Source organism: Echiichthys vipera (assembly GCF_963691815.1).
Source record: "Echiichthys vipera genome assembly, chromosome: 10".
Classification (NCBI taxonomy): Eukaryota; Metazoa; Chordata; class Actinopteri; order Perciformes; family Trachinidae; genus Echiichthys; species Echiichthys vipera.
Genome location: NC_139835.1, coordinates 1,692,725 through 1,707,023, shown reverse-complemented (window position 1 = coordinate 1,707,023; position 14,299 = coordinate 1,692,725). Strand labels below are relative to the sequence as shown.

Below are 14,299 nucleotides of genomic sequence, written 5' to 3'. Positions count from 1 at the left end.
GAAAACCTGGTTTATTAGGAGAGATGGTATTCATCCTACTTTGGAGGGTGCCACTCTCATATCTAAGAACCTGGATGCCATTGTTAGTGGTCTAAAACCATGCCAACCCAGTGTTGGGATCAGGAAGCAGAGTCACAGTTTAATACACCACTCTGCGCTGCCCTTATCACAGATGCCCAGGAAGCAGAGTGGCAGTCTTACACACCTCTCCGCGCTCCCTGTGTATCACTTTCCAGCTCAGTGTCCTATACAAACGCTGTCTGCCCCACGATCCTCTAAATTAATTAAATAAAAAATGAACAGAAGAAATTAACACCAAATCTGCGATAATACAACAAAATTGTAAAATAAAATTTGGACTTTTAAACATCAGATCTCTGTCATCTAAAGCTGTATTAGTAAATGATCTGATATCAGATAACCATATTGATTTACTCTGTCTGACTGAAACCTGGTTGTGTCATGAAGAATATGTTAGCCTAAATGAATCCTCTCCTCCCAGTCATAATAATACTCAGATTCCTCGAGGCAGTGGTCGAGGAGGAGGCGTTGCAGCTATTTTATGACTCAGGCCTATTAATCAGAGGTGTCAAAAGTATTGAAGTTCATTACTCAAGTAGAAGTATAGATACTAAGGTTTGAAAACACTTCTGTAGAAGTATCAACTCAAGCTTTTTACTCAAGTAAAAGTAAAACAGTACTGGTTTCAAAACTACTTAAAGTATAAAATTAAAAGTGAATTGAAGTTGTTGAGTTTTTGAAAGCCATTAGCCATTTAGCTCGCATTCAAAAGGATTTGTTTTTGCGTCCAACCATTTCAAAAAATTCTTCAAGGTACGGCCAGGGATGGAGAAGGGTTGGCTGGCCTTCCTGGCTACTATGTCATACTGTAAATCAACAGCCATGTTTGCAATTCACTATATACTGTGAATTCAGTTGAAATCAGAAGTTTACATACACTATGCAAAACAACACAACACATTTTTTCTCACCATCCGATTTTAAATCAGACTAAACCTCTCCTGTTTCAATTCATTTAGAATTACCAAAACTATTTAATTTTGGTAAATGCCACAATAATGAGTGTGAGATTTTCTTAGAGATTTGTATGTTACTTTCTTTGAGGTCAAAAGTTTACATACACAAAAAGAACTATGTCTTAAAACAACATGGGGAAGCCCAGATGATGATGACATGGCTTTGGAAGCTTCTGATAGGTTAACTGACAACATATGAGTTAATTGAAGGCACACCAGGGGATGTATTTTAAGGCCACACCTCAAACACTCTTGTTTGAAATCATGGGCAAATCAAAAGAAATCAGCCAAGAAACCAGGGAGAGAATTGTGGAACTCCACGAGATGCTGAAGCTGGTAAGAAAGTGTAAAAAAAAGCCAGATAACAGTTTGCAAAAAGACACCAGGGCAAAGATCTCAACTTCTGGAGACGGGCTGATGAAACTAAAGTGGAGATGTTTGGCCATGATGACCACCGTTACATTTGGAGGAAAAAGGGGGAAGCTTATCGACCTGAGAACACCATACCAACTGTGAAGCATGGAGGTGGTAGCATCATGTTGTGGGGCTGTTTTGCCGCAGCAGGAACTGGAGCTCTTCATGAAATAGAGGGCATCATGAAGAAAGAACATTATGTGGAAATATTAAGGCAACATCTCAAGACATCAGCCAGGGAGTTAAAACTTGGGCGCAAATGGGTCTTCCAATGGACAATGACCCTAAACACACTGGCAAAATAGTTAAAAAAGTGGCTTGAGGACAACAAAATCAATGTCTTGGAGTGGCCATCACAAAGCCCTGATCTGAATCCCATCGAAAATTTGTGGGCAGATTTGAAGAGGCGTGTGCGAGCAAGGAAACCGACAAACCTGGCTCAGTTACACCAGTTCTGTCAGGAGGAATGGGCCAGAATTCCAGCAGAGTACTTGTAGAGGGATACTCAAAACATTTGACCCAAGTTATGCAGTTCAAGATCAATGCTACTAAATACGAAGGAAATGTATGTAAACTTTTGACCTTGAAGAAAGTAATAAAAAATGATCTAAAATATACTCTCTCTCATTATTGTGGCAATTAGCAAAATGAAATAATTTTGATAATCCTAACTGACCTGAAATAGGAGAGGTTTAGTCTTAACTTCAGACAATGAGGGAAAAAAGCGTTGTGTCTTTTTGCACAGTGTATGTAAACTTATGGTTTCAACTGTATCTGTATTTTTGACGTTATATATACAGAATCAAAAATACAGTGGTAACGTGCATCACATTATTACTCCCATGTTTCTATAAAGGGCTCTATCCATCTGAATATTCTGCACTTTTAGATGTTTTGAGAGGCTGCTCGTGTCCCTTTACATGCGAAACCTTTGTTGCACTTATTAGCATTACTACATGCGTTAGTTTAGTGAAATAAAGCCTCACTTCAGACCACTTAGTTCTCTCCACCATCTCTCTAGCGCAGTATATGAGAGAGTGACAGATAAGGCAGTGAGTGAGTGAGACCCCTCGCCGGGGTCAGATAAACTAGATGTAACTAAATTTAAGGAATCGATTCCATCTGCATTTAATTTAATGCCTTATCCTAATATTCAAGATTCCTGTACTAACGTCAGTTTCTCTGAAATTGATCACCTTGTTGACAGTGTTGCAGGCTCACTACGAACAACACTTGACTTTGTTGCTCCTTTAAAAAAGAAGATAATGAAACAGAGGAAGTTAGCTCCGTGGTATAACTCACAAACCTGTGAATTAAAACAAGTATCGAGGAAATTGGAAGTAAAAGGCTTTCCACTAAATTGGAGGAATCTCGCTTAGTTTGGCATGAAAGTCTAAAAACATATAGAAAGGCCCTCTATATTGCCAGAGCAGCTTATAACTCATCTTTAATAGAGGAGAATAAGAACAATCCTAGATTTCATTTCAGCACTGTAGCCAGGCTGACAGAGAGCCACAGCTCTACTTAGCCATGTATTCCTATAACCCTCAGTAGTAACGACTTCATGACCTTCTTTAATGACAAAATTATAACTATTAGAGACAAAATCAACTTGCTTGGCACCAATTTTTTCCCAATTCAAATCCAGGAACCTTAGAAACAACTATACGACCTGATATATTCTTAGACTGCTTTTCTACAGTTGACCTTAAAGATCACCTATTATACTACTTAACTGGTCTTAATTTATTATTCATGACTCGTATAGAGCAGCCTGACACGATTCACCGCCCAATACACTATGTGGATTTTGGGGAAACTCTTTCTGTCCGCTGTGCACTTTCTGCAGTCTCTGTAAAGACTCTGTTCAGGTGACTCCTCCCCCTTGGCCCTGTTCCACAGAGCAGAGCTGTTGTCAGAGCTGTTGTCATTGGTTACCTTCTGGAAGACCTTCGAAGGGCAGTTGAGCTCTAACCCCTCCTTTTGCCGGTTAACACCAGAAACAGTCGACCTCTCTAGGATGGAGGAGGATTTGGGAAGTCACTAGATTTGAAGAGAAACTCTCCGGTGTTTATGATTATACACATAATACATTTGTATTATGATTATAAACAATAGCGTCTCTCCCTCTCTTCTTCTCTGTTGTTGGTGTATTTCTGTGGCAGTTACAGCGCCACATCCAGGCCTGGCATGTGTACTACAGCGTTTTTAGTCAGTTTCAAAAAAGGTCGTTTTCAATCGTGTGGACGTTCCCTAAGACGGCAGTGTGCTTTCAAGAGCAAGGGCAAGACACTGAACCCCGAATTGCTCCCCGTGCTGCGCATGGATGTGTAAATGTGGTGTGAAAGCGCCTTGAGTAGTCAGAAGACTAGAAAGGCGCTATATAATAAGGCTTAGTGGCTGGCTTCCTGAGTGGTGCAGTAACGTCATCTTTTTTAACATTCATGTCGTAAACAAACCCACATATTAGGATCCTCTTTTTGACTGGGAATCAGACTACTCACTTTTGCCTGGTGCTTGGGTCTTTGGTACCCCTTTAGACCTAGTTCTAGTGCTGGGCTGGTTCTGGTGCTGGTTCACCGTTGGTTCAACTTGGGAACCTTCTCAGAACCTAGAAAGCCCAGAGAGGAATAAAAGAATAATGCCTCAACCATTTTTTTTCTCGGATAAATGTAGCTACACAATTTTGTTTTGATGCCATTTTCTCTTCCTGCAGCAAAGATGTGCAGTTATATGACTGAATAACTTTCCTTTAAGGCCACTTAAAGCATAACAACACCAACAACAATGGTGGACTACAACACACTTGTACTGCTTGTCTTCAATACTATGGGTGGAATTTTTTTACGTAGCACAGACTACCTGCAATTGATCTCTTTGCAGTAAAAAATAATGATCCACCAATATATGTCTTTACAGACGACGTCAGAAACCAATGACTGCAGCTGGAGCTGTGTTCAATGAAAACTGCCATTACAAGTGATATTTATGTTTGTTTGCTGAGTTCTGAAAGAAACTGTGTATAATCATTCTGCATAACTGTGAATAAATTGTGTTTCTCCTTTAATTAAGCCTACTAAAGAAGACATGTCTCTTTAGAAAAGTTGTTAATTTTGACAAAAAACATCAATAAAATGCACAAATTCTAAAATTACAACATTTTTTAAAGCATGCAAGAAGTGGGGCCAGTTCAAGACCAGCAAAGAGTTCATTGTTATGCCGATGATACCCAATAATATTTATTGAACAAACCAGAAGAAACTGATCAGTTAGCTAAACTTCATGACAATATTTCCTTAATGCACATTTGAACGGTGCGGGGAAATAACACTGAGAGACTGGACCCAAATGCAGACACAGACACGGGGTAAAAGTACAAACAAATATTCAATATAAACAACAGAAAGGGGAATAATTACAGGGGAAACAAGAACACTAAAGACGAGATGGTCGAGGGTTACAGGAACGAGGAAACCACAGACGGTCAGGAAACAGGACAGAGAAACAGGAAACTAGCGGGAAACTACGGAAAGAAACAAAGAAACAGTTAATAACAACAATAAACACGGAGCAAAAACTGCAGGAACGAACGAGATACGGGAGCCAACCGACGAAGAGTTACCAAGTAAGGCTGCATGCCTGTCACCTCCGGCTTCTTATACTCCTGGAGGTGATCAGCGTAACTAGCTGCAGCCTACCTGTTCCTGGACAAAAACAACACACAGGGGAGACACATGCAGGGAACAACAGACAGAGGGAGATTAACTCACACAAAAGGGGGAGAGGAGCGACTGACAGAACCGAATCTTTGCAGTACCCCCCCCCCCCCCAACCCAGCTCCTCTCCTCAGGACCATATCCCTCCCAGTCGACCAGGTACTGGAACCCGCGCCCTCTGCGTTGCACGTCCAAAATTGAACTAACTGTGAACCCCGGATGGCCATCCACGGTATGGGGGGGGGGGGGGCGACGGTAGGCGGGCACAGCGTGCTGGTGGATAGTGGTTTCAGCTGGTAGATGTGGAATGTAGGATGGCTCCTAAGGGACGCTGGGAGCTTCAGACGGACAGCACTGGGGTTGATAATGGTCTCGACCTCGAAGCGACCAATTACACGGGAAGTGAGTTTCCTGGAGGTGACATTCAGGGGAATGTCGTGGGAGTTCAACCAAACCTTCTGACCTGGTCTGTACTTGAGAACAGGGATGCGATGGCGATCCACAAAGCCCCTCAGACCTCCCTCCAAATCCGAAGAACTCTCCGGAGATGATGTTGGTCTGAAGGCACAGCATTCTCGGACTCCTGGGCCAGAAAAAGAGGAGGAAAGTAGCCCAACAAAGCCTCGAAGGGGGACATACCTGTAGCAGCGCAGGTTAGAGAGTTGTGGGAGTATTCCACCCGGGACAGCTGAGAAGACCACGACGAGGGGTTGCGGGCACAAACACAGCGAAGAGCGGCCTCCAAATCCTGGTTAGCTCTCTCTGTCTGCCCGTTAGACTGAGGGTGGAAGCCTGACAATAAGATGACCTTGGCTCCCAAGGCCTGGCAGAAGGCCTTCGGAGACACGGGGGTGAACTGGAGACCCCGGTCTGACACGATGTCCACAGGTATCCCGTGGAGGTGGAAGACATGGTCCACTAATAGAGATGCCGTCTCCATGGCAGAAGGCAGTTTAGGCAGGGAAACAAAGTGAACCATCTTCGAGAACCGGTCAACAATTGTGACAATCTACAATTGTGACAATGGTACCTTGGGAGGCAGGAAGTCCGGTTACAAAATCCAAGGGTATGTGAGACCAAGGCCGACCAGGTACTGGAAGGGGGCGGAGAAGACCTGCTGGAGGGCAATGAGAGGCCTTTCCCGGCAGATGGTGCAGGCCAGAACAAACTCCCGGGTATTCGTAACAATGGTCTTCCACCAGAAGTGACGCCGTAGGAGTGACAGGGTCCTGGTGATCCCGGGATGACAGGCAAGACGAGAAGAGTACCCCCACTGGAGCACCTCGGAGCGAACACTGGCAGGAACAAACCGACGCCCCGAGGTCAGTGCGTTTGGCTTGTCTAACTGTAGACTCGATCTCCCAGGTTAATACCGCCATAACACAAGACGCTAGAATGATGTGATCCGAGCCGGTCTCCTTCTCCTCGGCAGGTCCAAACTGACGAGAGAGGGCGTCCGGTTTTATATTCTTGCTGCCAGGAATGTAGGTCAACGGGAAATTGAATCGACCAAAAAACAATGCCCACCGTGCTTGACGGGAATTAAGTCTTTTAGCCGCCTGGATGTAAGACAAGTTTTTGTGGTCAGTCCATACCACAAACAGAATCTCTGCCCCCTCTAACCAGTGTCGCCATTCTTCCAGAGCTAGCTTGGCCGCTAGCAATTCACGGTTCCCTACGTTCCCTTCCATAGTTTCTCTCAGCGGGAGACAGCTTCTTGGAGCAGAAAGCGCACTGGTGAACCTTATTGTCAGAAAATGCTCGCTGAGATAGAACCGCCCCCACTCCCAGATCCGAGGCATCCACCTCCACAATGACAAGCGGAATCAGGCTGAACCAACACAGGAGCGGACGAGAAGCGTTTCTTCAGGGTCATTGGCGGCTGAAGACCAGACAAAGGGAGTTGTGGGGGACGTCAACCTGGTCATAGGCGACACTACCTGGCTGTGGTTACGGATAAAGCGACGGTAGAAATTGGCAAAACCCAGAAACTGCTATAGTTGCTTCCTGGAGGTAGGCGTCGGCCGCTCTGTCACCGCCTTAACCATAGCAGGATCTGCCCTGACCTGTCCACTCTCCACGATGTACCCCAAAAAAGTCACTGAGGAGATGTGGAATTCACACTGCTCCGCTTTGACAAACAATCGATTATCCTGTAGGTGCTGGAGAACATGGCACTCTGGAAAAATTCAAAATGTCATCTAGGTAGACAAAAATTGATTCATATAACGGAGAATGTCATTAACTAAAGCCTGGAAGACAGCTGGGTCATTAGTTAATCCAAAGGGCATCACTAGGTACTCGAAGTGGCCGAGTGGAGTATTAAAGGCGGTCTTCCATTTGTCCCCCTCCTTGACCCTCACTAGGTGATACGCGTTACGGAGATCTAACTTAGAGAAGACAGTTGCCCCATGCAACGGTTCGAACGCGGAATTAATCAGAGGCAGAGGATACCTGTTCTTGGTAATGTTGTTAAGACCGCGATAATCAATGCGGGGGCGTAACGACTTGTCCTTCTTGGCCACGAAGAAAAAACCTGCTCCCAGAGGGGAGGAAGAAGGACGAATGATCCCGGATTTAAGTGAGTCGTTGATGTACGTCTCCATAGCCTCATAGTCCTGACAGGTTATAAAGACGGCTAGTAGGAAAAGTAGACCCAGGCAACAACTCAATGGGGCAATCATAGGGATGGTGAGGTGGTAGGGATAACACTTTAGCCTTGCTAAATACCTCGGCGAGGTCATGGTAGACCGGTGGCACGGAAGACAAATCTGGAGGTTCAGGCAACGAGGGTCTAGGGTCACTGGGGCACCTAGGAGGAGCTAAACGAAGACAGAAAGAATGGCAATTGCTGTGAGTGATAAGCCAGGGAAGACCAAGAACCACGGGAGCATTAGTGGACTGCATAATGTGAAAAGCAATGGTTTCAGAATGATTACCGGCAAGGGACATGGTCAAAGGAATAGTCTCAGCGGAGATCTGTGCAAGCTCCCCACCACTGAGTCCATTAACCACCAACGGAGTGTCTAGCTGTACGGTCGGGAACTGACTGGTTCAGAGTCGATAATGTTGGTGTCTGCCCCTGAGTGGATTAAAGCTTGGAGGGAGAGATCTCTAACCTCACAGCTCAACACGATGTCCAAATTAATGCGTTTACGAGGAATAGCTGGAACAACAGATCAACTCACCTCGTCTGCGACTGGTGAGTCTGATCGTTTTACAGGTTGCCAGCTGGTGATTAGGAGCTCCACAGTAAATGCACAGTCTACCTTGAAAACGCCGTAGACCTTTGGCGGGAGTCAAACGGCTGCGACCTAACTGCATGGGTTCCTCCTGGACTGGAGCGGAAGACGGAGTAACACGGTTGCCAACTGGTATACTAGGAGCAGGGTCGAGGGAAACAGTGAGTGGACCAAGGGTGACGACCACCTCTCACAGCGCCATTTATGGCTAGGCCGATGAACTCCTGAAGACTAGTGGTCTCAGATCTCCCTACTAAGCAGTCCTTCACCTCCTTGTTTAGCCCCTTGAAAAATATGCTCTGGAGAGCCCTATCATCCCAGCCTAACTCAGCTGCTAGAGTACGGAAATCCACTGAATAATCCGCTGCACAGGCGCAGCCCTGACGCAGGTCAAGCAGCCGATTGCTGGTGTCACAACTCGAAACCAGATGGTCAAAAACGGACGGTATTTCATTCGAAAACTGTAGAAACGTTACATGTTGTATGAGCGGGTTGTTCCAAAAAGCTGCTCCCCAGACTCGGGCCCTCCCAGTTAGTAACCCTAGCACGTAAGCTATCTTAGAGCTGTCACTTGCGTAGGTGAGGGGCTGCTGACCGAACACGAGAGAACACTGAAACAGGAAAATTTTACACTCTCCTAATTTCCTATTATAATGCTTGGGTGCAGGGACATAAGGCTCACGAGGCAGGAGGGTACTCACAGTGGTAGCGGGTGACTCAGCATTCGCAGAGGCAGCAAAGAGATGGCCAACCTGTCTCTCAATGCGTGAGACAGCTGGTTTAGACTTCCAAGGATCCCCTGCAGCGTCTGCGAATGCTGGCCAAGCAGAATACCCTGGGACGATACCGCCTGGCGAACGCAGAAACCCGGGGGGTCGATTTCCTTGTCTGCCGGGTCTATGTTATGGCTGGACTGTTCTGTCATGAACGGTGGGGGGAAATAACACTGAGAGACTGGACCCAAATGCAGACACGGACACAAACAAATATTTAATATAAACAACAGAAATGGGAATAATTACAGGGGAAACAAGAACACTAAAGACGAGACGGTTGAGGGTAACAGGAACGAGGAAACCACAGACGGTCAAGAAACAGGACAGGGAAACAGGAACGCGGAAAACTACGGAAAGAAACAAAGAAACAATCAATAACAACAATAAATACGGAGCAAAAACTGCAGGAACGAACGCGATACGGGAGCCAACCGACGAAGCGTTACCAAGTAAATGAGAACAACTGTCTGGCGCTGCATGCCTGTCACCTATGGCTTCTTATACTCCTGGAGGTGATCAGCGTAACTAGCTGCAGCTGGGGTGGAACCACGCCTACCTGTTCCTGGACAAAACAACACACAGGGGAGACACATGCAGGGAACAACAGAGAGAGGGAGACAAACTCACACAAAAGGGGGAGAAGAGGGACTGACGGAACCGAATCTTGACAAATATAAAGCTAGATGACCTGCAATTTTGAAGTTATTTATTTATAACTTTACAAGTTATTGTACTTGGCCCCGAAGACCTCTGATACTAAATAGCTAAAGGTATTACTCTGAATGATGTGTTGTCCCCCAGCACCACAGTAAGGAATCTGGGTGTTATTTTTGACCAGGATATGTCTTTTGATTCTCATATAAAACTAACGACAAGGCCTGCATATTTTCACCTGCGTAATATTACAAAGATTAGGAACATTGTTTCTCAGAAAGATGCAGAAAAACTAGTCCATGCATTTGTTATTTCGAGGCTGGACTATTGCAACTCCTTATTATAAGGCTGCTCCAATAAGGGCGTACTTACACTATCCATCCGTACCGTGCCCAATCACGGCTAAAGTCTAGTTCGTTTGACCAGTGTGAGTACAACTGTACTGCGCCCAGGTACGGCACGCTTGCCTGAGAGAGGTGGGCTTTAGTAAAGCACCTGAGTAGGCTACCTGTAAAATCTAGAAAAGAATTTAAAATCCTTTTTCTTACCTACAAAGCTCTTATTGGTCAGGCTTCGTCGTGTCTTAAAGAGCTCATACCATATTACCTGACTAGATCGCTGCGCTCTGAGAATGCAGGGCTACTTGTCGTTCCTTGAGTCTCCAAAAGTAGAATGGTAGGCAAAGCCTTCAGCTACCAAGCTCCTCTCCTGTGGAACCAACTCCCAAGTGTTATTCGGGAGGCAGACACAGTCCCCATATTTAAAAGTAAACTTAAAACTTTCCTCTTTGATAAAGCTTACAGCTAGGGCTTACGGGCCCTTAGCTATGTTATTGGCATTCAATTTCTCTTAGAACCTGCATGTACAGGGCCTAAACTGATTTTGTTATGCTTAATTCTGCTGCTATAGGCCTAGTCTGCCTAACCTGACTCTTGCCAGATGAATTTGGTTCCGCCTTGCATCACTCGTCCATCTGGGATCGCTCGACTGGGAAGCGATTTCAGGAAGCTGAGCCTTGTCAAAAATCCTTGCATATGATTGGATAAACCACTCGTCCGTCATCTTTATTGACGTGCTACTTCAACCACTCACATCAAAACCTACCTGTGACGCTGATAAGAGCGACGCAGGGAAAAGCCAGACATGGTTTCCAACAACAAAAGCTTTCCGAGCTGTTCTCTGGTGTTCTTTTAAAGAAGAAATATTCTCTAGATTGGACAACACGATTGAAAAAGCAACATCCATGTTGAAGTCTGCTTCCTCAATGCGAGCCGCCATTGTTGTCTGAACAGTTGCTTCTCTGGGTGGGCACCCGGAGTGAGAGGCACGGACTGGACAGGACTGACGGTGAAACCTGTGCACAGTGGAGTGAAGCTCCTACCTCAACCTCGCCACAAATTCAGCTGAGAAGTGGGGGCCTAACGTCCAACAGCCGGCGTATCCTCTCACTGCTGGTGCCTCAGAAACTCGGTGGAGGATCTCTTCAATAATCTCCGGTGAGTTTCTTTTGATTGTTGTTGACGTCCTAGAAGAAGAGGGTTCGAGTCTCTTCTCTGCAAGTGGTTCGAGTCCACTTGTTGTTGACGTACAGTGAGAGTCTGTGCAAGGGCCGGCCAGCAGTTTGTTCAGCTGCTCTCTTTTCAGTTTGAGTCTGATTAGTAGTAATGGTTTTTGTGAAAACATTGTCTCACAGTTCGAGTCTGTTTGAGGTAAATTACAGCAAATTTTTTGGTTAGCTCATGAGCAAAGTAAGATAGGACTCCAGAGAGTATGTTAGAGCGTTTGTTGTAAGTCTATGTGTGTGTTGATCCCATCTGCATCTCTTTTTCTCTTTCCCCCGCTACATCATCTGTTTGTGTGTGTGTGTGTGTGTGTGTGTGTGTGTGCGTGTTGACAGCTGTAGAAAGAGAGTTGTGAGTAAAGGCTTTGTTTTAGTCCAAAGTCACATCAACAGCATTACCCTCCCTTCCTTTGCTTTGAAATTATTTTTGACAGCAATAAATAACTAGAAACAAAATAAAGTAATTCAGTCGGTAAGGGGAACACACTGCTTATGAAAACTTCCACAGAAATATATATAAACCCATATAACGCTGTGCAATCTCTGTGTGCCTGCCTTATGTTTCTTTCCAAGTGCTGCAGTTCCCGTATGTTTCCTTCATCAAAACAGAGGAGCCACAAAATCTGGAACCTTGGCTGACAAAATGCATCAAGGCGACCGGATGGAAACAAACGGCCGACCCCGCAACTGAGTATCATGAAGGTTTAAAGGTGCATCGAGTAACAATTCAAAAGGCAGTCACTGCTCTGAGAACGGTCGAGATTAAACTTCAAAACCCAGAGGTATCCTCTACATCACAATTCACTGCACCATACGGAAAAATAATGATCAATAATGTCACTGACATACCAGAACTGAAATGAGTGCCAGCGCAAGTGTAGGCGCAACACTGGCATGTAGGCTTGATAAAAAGTGCTGAACCTCTTGTAATCACCCCAAAATCCTCCTACAGGCCCTGCCAGCGACAGTATCCATTACGGAAAGAGGCTGTAGAAGGCATCAAACAAGCCTCCAGGTAGGTCAGACGAGTGAAGGTTTGTCCAGGACTTGCAGGCGGTAAAGGCGGCAATCCACACACGTGCCCCTACAGTACCAAATCCTCATACAATTCTTTCACAAGTTCCACCTGAAAGTAAGTGGTTTTCTGTTATAGATTTGGCTAACGCTTTCTTCAGCCTCCCCATACACCCCAACAGCCAGTATTGGTTTGCATTCACATTTGAAAGTAAAGCATACACCTTTACCCGACTGTGTCAGGGGCTGTCTGAGTCTCCAACCATCTTCAACGCCGTTCTGCGAGACAATTTAAGTCTGCCACAAAACAGCGCCTTGCTGGCATATGTGGATGATTTAATGATTTGCTCTCCTACACGGGAAGCCTGCTAACACATCTCGCCGACAACGGCACCCATGTTGCAGTTTGCTTGTCATCAGGTCACCTTTCTGGGACACATTATATCGCAAGAGGGGAAAACACTTTCCCAAAGGCGCATCTCTGCCATCCAAGAAATCCCAAAACCAATCACCAAGAAACAGGTTATGAGTTTTCTTGGCATGACATCATACTGTAGACAGTGGATCCCTGACTATGCAAACATCGAGGCACCTTTGGCAGCGATTGCTCATGGTCAGGGTCTAGCGGCACAGGACAAGGTTGCTTGGACACCCCATGCAGAAAAAGCATTCCTCAATCTAAAGCTAGCTCTTCAGACACCACCCACTCTGGGCCTCCCAGATTACAGCCGACCATTTACACAAACTGTTGATGAAAAGGGACACTACATGACCTCCGTCTTACTGCAGGATTAAGGGGGGCAAAAAAGACCGGTTGCATACTTCTTATCCAAACTAGACCCTGTGGCAGCCGGTATCCCAGCCTGCCTTAGAGCTGTGTCAGCTGCGGAGAAGGTTGTCATAGCGTCTCGTGACATTGTCAGCTACTCTCCACTAACCTTGTTAGTACCACATGCAGTCTCTATGATTCTGTAAGAAAAAAAGACCTCAAATCTGTCCTCCGCAAGATGGATAAAATACAACACCATTCTACTCGAACTGCCCAATATCACTGTACGGCGCTGCGCTGTACTCAATCCTGCCACGTTGCTCCCTACTGCTGAGGATGGGGAGCCCCATGACTGTGTAGCTATTATTAACGAAATCTGTTCCCCCAGACCTGATCTTCGCGAAACACCACTCACCAACCCCAACATGAAGCTTTTTGTGGACAGCTCAGCATCAAGGTTTTGCAGTCACCACATTACACAAAACACTTTTGGCAGAGCCTCTCCCGTCTAACTATTCAGCACAAGCCGGTGAGCTTGCAGCCCTGACTGAGGCATGCAAATTGGCCAGAGGTAAGACTGTCACTATTTTCACAGATAGTATGGTATAACAATGTATTATAAAAATAAAAAGGTCTACAAGAAGGAGTCAGCAGAGAGGTCTCACAGCAATCAAGGAGAATTTATTGAATCAAGGTTTGATACACTCATCACAGAGTTCCAAGATTCACAATACCAAAATTCCTAAATTCCAAGTGTCTCTTAACAGAACTTCCCGTCTTATACCGAGGTATGCGTGCCGAAAACGTTTACACGCCCCATCAGGTCTTTCCAATACACACTCAGTACATTTACAATCAGTGGCGTCTACTTTGTGTCCACACGTCATCATGCCCAAATACAGTTAAATTGTTTTCTAAACAGAATGTGCTTATCACGCCTATGTCCCCAGTACACGGTGACCTAGCCCTGTTATTCACACTGTACAGTAACTATAATAATATTTATAGTAATGTGAATATGACGTATATGTTAAGATAGTTAATACAACAGAATAGTAGAAACAAGCACAGCTAAGGTGACAGAATATGAAAATGATAATAATTATGGTGGCAAAC

At 45.2% G+C, this 14,299-nt stretch overlaps 1 long non-coding RNA gene across 1 annotated transcript in view; it reads right to left on the bottom strand.

Moving 5' to 3' along the window:
* LOC310952836 overlaps positions 1-14,299 on the bottom strand; it is a 333,477-nt gene that overhangs the window by 299,545 nt on the left and 19,633 nt on the right. The window lies entirely within an intron of this gene.